Source organism: Montipora foliosa, chromosome 4 (genome assembly GCF_036669935.1).
Source record: "Montipora foliosa isolate CH-2021 chromosome 4, ASM3666993v2, whole genome shotgun sequence".
In the NCBI taxonomy this organism is placed as follows: Eukaryota; Metazoa; Cnidaria; class Anthozoa; order Scleractinia; family Acroporidae; genus Montipora; species Montipora foliosa.
Genome location: NC_090872.1, coordinates 5,738,411 through 5,745,840, shown reverse-complemented (window position 1 = coordinate 5,745,840; position 7,430 = coordinate 5,738,411). Strand labels below are relative to the sequence as shown.

General features: G+C 39.1%; 1 long non-coding RNA gene and 1 other non-coding gene across 2 annotated transcripts; one reads left to right on the top strand and one right to left on the bottom strand.

Annotated features, from left to right (window-relative positions):
* Positions 1-2,319, bottom strand: LOC137998879 (uncharacterized). The gene is made up of 2 exons (XR_011122839.1): positions 2,192-2,319; positions 1-1,905 (listed from the first exon to the last, which is right to left on the bottom strand). It is a non-coding gene; the product is annotated as an uncharacterized lncRNA (long non-coding RNA).
* A 4,803-nt stretch (positions 2,320-7,122) lies between these two features.
* On the top strand, positions 7,123-7,194 carry Trnaw-cca (transfer RNA tryptophan (anticodon CCA)). Its single transcript has one exon. It is a non-coding gene; the product is annotated as a tRNA-Trp (tRNA).
* Positions 7,195-7,430: the final 236 nt, after the last annotated feature.

Genomic DNA, 7,430 nt, shown 5'->3' with positions numbered 1-7,430 from the left:
CATAACTTAACCATTTATTTTTATTTCGCCTTCAAACCCCATAACACCCGCTTGCACACTTCGCAGCCCTATGTACAACATGTTCGCACCAATCCTGTTATAGTTGTTATAAGGATACTTCACCCCCACTGTACAACAGGAACATTATGCTGTAATGGGTCAGCAAGCAGCTATTACAACGGCTCTCGGGATTGGCTCAGAAAACAATGGACCAAAACAAACAACCAATCAGCTGAATGGCATAATATTCAAGATGGTGCAAAGTTATTTTTTTAGTGGCTTTTCACACAATGCCGTATGTAACACAGCACTCCTCGCAACGCAACACTCTCCACCTTCGCTTACATGTAAAAATCCGCAAGAAGGTATCACAGCCAGGCTATTTCACAACAGAAATCTAGATCTCTTCACAAGGACTCCCGAGACTATTCAACGTTCTTTCCTGGTTATAATTAATTATTTGGCACATACTATGGAACCATTCGTTTAAAACAAAAAATAAGTTGTCATTTATTACACCATTCAAAAGCCATTAACAAGTCATGAGCGAAACAGCATAACGTGACGCACATGAGCTTTAAAATTAACACTCCTAATTAGAATTCTTTATATAAAGCATACTAATAATGCTTAGCTTGTTTTTTTCTTGTATGCTAATGTTCTTCTCTCGCAATTTAAACCTTTGAGCCTTTGTTTGGACCCCAGAGGGGCATGCTTGTCGCAGAATGTTTTTAAAGCTGTTCAATTCTTTGATTGCACTTGGATGTCGCATTGCTACTGTTTTCTACTGTTTTGGCACCAACACGGCTGTCTTATCACGTGAGTGCAACCAATGAATAAACTTGCAGGTCGTGTTTATAAAACCACTTGGCGCCTCATGGTTTAAACTCGATAAAACACTCCCACTCGTTTCTTAAACAGTACATAGTATTAAATACAACATAATTCTTGAGCTTCTCTGAAAGTGCCCCACGAGTCACCAGAAGAAAATCCAGATTGCTCTTGATTGCTGCATTATCTGAATCCGACTATCACGAATATGTCTACGTTTTTCTTTTCATCGAAGATGACCTTTCAGTTCGTTCGTTGGCGAATTTGAATATCAAAAGAACATTTTCTGGAGCCAGAAGCTAAGAAATGTCTATCAAAGGCAAGGAGGAAAAAGCGAATGCTATGCAGGATAATAAAAAACATCACTTAAAGTTCTTGTTATTTTTAGGTTATGACCACATAATGTGTGCTGTGTAAGAGATGTGCATGACTTGCCAGTTCTGACAAGCCAATCGCGGTCTTGGTCATCATTTGGAACCTGCTAATTTATTCAAATATAACGTGAAAATTAAAATAATTTATAATTATTATCCTTAAAGTCTTAAAAATCACGAAAAGTACTGCCTTCCTACCGATAAGTTACGGCTACAGGAATAGTTTTTGTTTTCCGCATCAGTCCTGCTTTAAAGATGAAATAATAAAACGTTTACAAGGGGTAGTCAGTTGTCGAGCAAACAGCAACACAAGCAAGCCGCACAAAGTCCCCACAGGAAGCACTCTGCTGCATCGTCGTTACTCCTTCGCCTCTGCTGACGGTCATAGACATAAACAGTATTGGGTTGTTGCGTGTAGACAGGCTGAGGATGGCCATACGGCTGATAGCCTGGCTGTTGCTGCGGATAAGGAGCTTGATACGGATAACTTGAATATGGCGGCGGTTGATAAGTTCCGCCTGGAGCTTGTTGATACTGCTCGAAACCCATCCCAGCGCTGCCTTGAGGAGGTACACCTGGATTGTAAGGTGGTGGTGCCGTCGAATAACTCATTGTGCTGTAATGTAGCTTGCAACCTTGAGTACGATCCGTTTGAGCGGCTGCTCGCTCACACCCTGATTCCAACAATAAAACAATCTCCCTACAAACATACAGGCGATAGTGGGCCTTAGATTTAACGACTTGCTAATTGATCTAAGCATAAAGGTGAAAATACTATTCTTACGTTTTAATGAAACATTTCTAACGTCGATATATATATTTCATCGCACTTTCAAGACATCAACCTCAAATAGCAAAGCAAACTTCATATTGCATAATATTCAATTCGAAAACAACCATTCGCTTCCCATATTATACATATTATACACTTTTTGAAATCTTTTAATATCCTAATCCGAACGTTCATAAAGCACGTAAGTACTCACCTTCGTATCCAAAATTAATGACCGCCGAGAAATAGGAAGAGCGAAGCGACGATTTCGGGTACACGTAGGTTCTCTTTTCTCGTCACGCAACAGACTTCATTGAAGCCAATCATCGTTTATGTTTTCTTGGGGCTCCCCCAATCATAGCCCTTTGTGGGAACCTTGCGTGACAAGAAAGATTCATGTGACATCAGTTGACGTCGTTTCATTTTTGTGGTGTTTGCGCACTGATTGCATCATCGGAAATTGATTTTCTCGTCGAAACTTACGTCGTTAATGTCATTCCTTCATGCGGTATCTAAAAAATGCGGGCGTCGGGATGAAAACAAACCGTAAGATCTTTAAATGCAAATTGGTTCAGCAATTTCGATAATCGAAAAAATCACCCGCATGTGTTTTTAAACTAAATCTTCAAACTACTGTAGCTTATTGCTTGCATGGAGTATTGGGTACGTGGACCGTCCGTCTATTTAATTTTCATAAAATCAAAAGTAAAAAAAGTTACACCTCAGTTTTATCAGGGATTTGTAAGGTATAAATTTGTCAAATAGGCATTGTAAAGTACAATGATACTAAAGAATACGAAATGATTGAAAGGGCGGTAGCTGTTCAGCTTATGAGTTACATTGATGACAACCATTTTGGGAGGTTTTCCAATCTGCCTATAAGAAAAAGCGCAGCACCGAGACCGCCCTCCTCAAAGTGCAGGATGACATTTTAATGGCTCTGGATAATCGGCGACCTTTTGTCCTGTTGCTACTAGACTTGTCTGCTGCATTCGACACTGTAGATCATTCAGTTTAACTCTACGGACTGGAAAATCGTTTTAACATCCGAAGCGCTTTCTTGGTTCATGTCTTATTTGTCAAATCGAAGTCAATCTGGGGCCGGTTGCTCGAAGCCTGGTTAGCGCTAACCGTTGGTCAAGAGGTATCAAAACCTATACGTTTCCATGGTATTTAACGCTGGTTTAGAGCTAACCATGCTTTCAGCAACCGGGCCTGTAAAAATTAATGGGGCTTATTCCTCATCGCACGATATGTGTATGGCGTGCGGCAGGGATCTGCCCTTGGCCCAATCATTTGTTATATACATCTCCACTTGGGGATATGATTATTAGGAAGCGCGACATGGAATTTCATTTTTATGCGGATGAATCGCAAATTAATTTTTCCTTTGATTCTGCTAACTATGGCTACACCAAACTGATCCTTTGTGGTTTCCCGTATAGATGAGGCTTGTATCCATCCATGACCTTGCGTCTTGGATGTCATGTAACAAACTGAAGTTGAATGGCGATAAGACAGAGCTTTTAATTATTAGTCCTCAACATCTACCTTCTATTTCCTTTCCGTCTGTTTCAGCTCATGATGGATCCATCATCAATCCATCTGCCAGTAATATCGGTGTTGTCTTTGACAATCATCTTAATTTTGAACGTCAAGTAACTACTGTTTTACCCTGCGAGCAATTGGTTTCTCCTACGCTTCCGGGTAGAGAAACCACTGCGAGCAACCGTTAGTCTCTTTGAATGTGCCGCCGTCCAGCGCCAAGGACGAATAAATTAAATTTAAAACGGTAAAACGAGGAAGTAAACTTGTTTTGGCGCTTGCGCGTCACACCTTTGTTGAAAGACCTTCGTTGGCTCCCAATTGAGCAACGAATCATCTTTAAAATTTTATTCCTCACGTTTAAAGCCATGAACAATTTAGCCCCTGATTATGTTTGTGAGCTACTTCACCGGTTTACACCTGGAAGATCATTGCGCTCATTAAGTTTAAACCTTTTACATGATTCCGCAGGCGCTAATTAAAAGTCAAATGGCGATCGAGCCTTTTCAGTTAAATTTGTGCCCCGAAGCTATGGAATAGCCTTTCAGAGCAAATCACTCAAGCCTCAAGTGTTTATGCTTTTAAAAAGAGTCTTAAAACATTTAAAAGACATTTTTGTTCTGATTGACTCTCTTTAATTCGCCTTTACCTGATTCTACTGCTTTGAATTTTATTTTTAAGTTTCTACTTTGTATTGATTGTAAAGTGCCTTAGAGCTTTTGATAAGGCGCTATAAAAGCGTATGAGTTATTATTATCATTATTATTATTATTATTATTATGATTATTATTATTCTTTTTCTTCTTCTTCTTCTTCTTCTTCTTATTATTATTATTATTATTATTATTATTAATGATCGTCGTTCTTAACAGGACAATTCAGTAAGCAACTGCCATTTTGTCGGACACATGAAAAATTCAGGCTGCTTTATCGTGATCTTCGAACTTATGAACTCCGCCATGCCAATGCAATGCTCTACGTCCTCTACCAACTGAGCTATGAAATCTCCAAATCCTGTGGCCTGTTTCTCAAAAGTACTGAAACTTTTCGGGCCTATTTCGGGTGCTACAATTCCCTTTATATCTTCGCAACGCCGAGGTTCTAGGCCATCAAACTTCGCAATACTCTTTGTTTTTTTTTTTTTTTTTTTTACATCAAAAACATGTTAAAGGATAAGCTTTTCAAACTAAGCAGATTGCAGTTTGACGACTGGCTTTTCGGGCCCGAAAGGTTACGCGGGACTTTCGAGAAACAGGCCCCTGGTCTCCTGACCGAGGTCCCTTAGTAGTCACCACCCGTCAAAACAAATTGCCTTGGAAAAGTTCCTAAGTTATTTTGAAATCCCGACAATTTTTAAAAATACTTTTGTACACCTGTTTAATTTTAAATAGCATGCTGTATTAAATTAAAGTTTATTCTACCGACGCCTTCAATGTTTTGTAGGAGCCCGTGAATCTCCAACAATATACATAGGCTAGTAATCTATTACAATGTATTCCATCTATTCTTCAGTAAAACATTCAACTGATGCTGGTGGGTTTTGGCTTCACCCGGTAGTAAGCTATATCCTATTCATTATTTCATTGCTTTGCCGGACTTTCTCTGTTGATTTTTTACAAAGGTTATTACTGTTTTGTTACACCAATATAGAAACAGTAACAAAAATCTAACATATGACAAGGTATGCAAATTTGATCGGTTTGCGAACTAATTAAATTAAAACCACTTCATATTTACTTACCGTCAATTACACGCACAAGTGTTGGAAGTTTTAGTACTTTCTGCGGCCATCTTTAGCGAAATTGCGACAGAATGAGATTTAATATTTGTCATCTCATATTTGATGGTATTAAAATGCTATTAAAATGTTCATGTTGATAATCAAACTATGGCTAAATCTTTAATTATTATATGTAGAGCAAGATACGAACAAGATCCTATCGTCACCACTGACCACAGAGCTGCTGTTATGGCTGAAAGGACGACTTTCAGTAATGCACAAAATTTCTGGTAACTCAGAACTTTTTAGGAGCCATAGAGGCCCAAACTGTCCCATAAATGCCTTAGCAATGCCATGTGGGATAAGGCGGTAGCAACCAACAACACAAGCAAGCAGCACAGAGTGCAGCTAGTAAACTTTCATCCCTTTGACTACGAAAACTTGGCTGGTCGTCGTAAATAAACACTGTGCTTTGCGGTGCTACCATAGGATAGGGATGATAAGGCTGACTTGTGAAAACCTCTGCTGTTGGCGGGGGCAGTTCTCTATGAAAATCGGCGCCATCTCTCATGCTAGATGGGTAATAGTGTGGAGGTTGATAACAAGGTTGCTGGTAATAACTCATAATGGTTCAAATAAAAACTGGACGCTATTCGCTGATAACAAAGATTTCCTAGACCCGTGACAGTGCGTCTCTTGAAGAATTCAAAGGCTCAAGGAGCCTGCAGTTCAGTGTTACAAAATTCAATTTTTTTCCTCCACTGCGGAAGATTTCGGTGTTTGCAGTTTCCTCGTTAAGCTGAGTGCTATTCTGTAGCGTGAATAGTATCTATGCTTATAAGAAAAAAACCTTCAAACCTGTCCAGCGAGTTCAGTTGTTGCTTGTAGTTTTGCCTTAACCGAGACTTGCATGTTGCTTTCGCCAGCAAAATTAAAATCGTAATATTCAATTAAATTTACACCGCTTCTAAGGAACGAAATCGAGATGAAAGAATTCGATGAATCAAGTCCCCCAGCTGAGCAAGACTTTTTTCATTAAATCATTTTGGGCTGTCTGTCCAAGGCTAACTTTTATAACGGATTAATATATCTTCTTACCTCGGGAGTCAACCGAGCTTATTCTTAAAAGACGCCGCATAACAGGTTATGAACCCCAAAACATGAAACTTTTAAAGTACATTTCTAATGAGTATTAAGTTGCGAGGCTGGTGAAATGACAGCTTGTTGAGCTCAGATGCTATTTTCTTCGATACAGGTGTTTTAATTTTGTTTTTAATGAATAATGCAGATATAAAAAAGATTCTGACAAGACTTAGGGATGCTAAATACTTAAAGAAAAACTGAACAAACCTCCTTCCTCGCCCGAACCCAAATTAATAACACACACACAGAGAAACAATAACTTTTTTGGATCCCACATGAAATGCGCATAAAAATTTGATAAGTTTCGAATTATAATTATAAAGCGTCTAAATTATAAATTTTAATTCAGAGTACAATAAAGCCTGGTTTCCATATGATCATCCAGATTGCCCCTGTCGTTTCAAATAATGTTCAGAGGAGATCGGGACGATTATATGGAAACACTACCAAGACGAACGCTAACTACCCGGGCGACTGAGACGACCTTGATCGCCTCTGAACAGTTATTTGAAACGAGTGGGGCGATCCGGACGTGATCATATGGAAACCAGGCTTAAAGTACGTTTGCATGTATCTTTAACTCGAAAGAAGATATTTGAAAAGCTTCTATTTGTCTATTTGTCTATTGTTTCTAATGGTTTCCCGGCAATGTCCAATTAGCAAGCACGCATTGCAGACCAACTCCTGCGTCGAAACTAATAATAAAATATTTATTTATAGCCAGGTTACTAAGTGGGGACTCCGTGGCGCAATGGTAGCGCGTCTGACTCCAGATCAGAAGGCTGCGTGTTCAAGTCACGTCGGGGTCACTGTAAGTTTTTTTTTTCTCCTTACTCTGTATTTTGTTCTTTTCTTCTATTTCTTGTATTCCTTCGTTTTATTTAAAAAGCGAATTTGATTTGACAAGGGCTTCGGCAGTCCCCTTCGCAATTCTTGATAATATCCCTGACCTTAGAGGCTAACAGCCCTTCTATAACGAAAAAACAATATATTTGGCGAACTGAAAGTTCTAAGGATGCTCCTTTTTCGGATAAATTAAATCGAA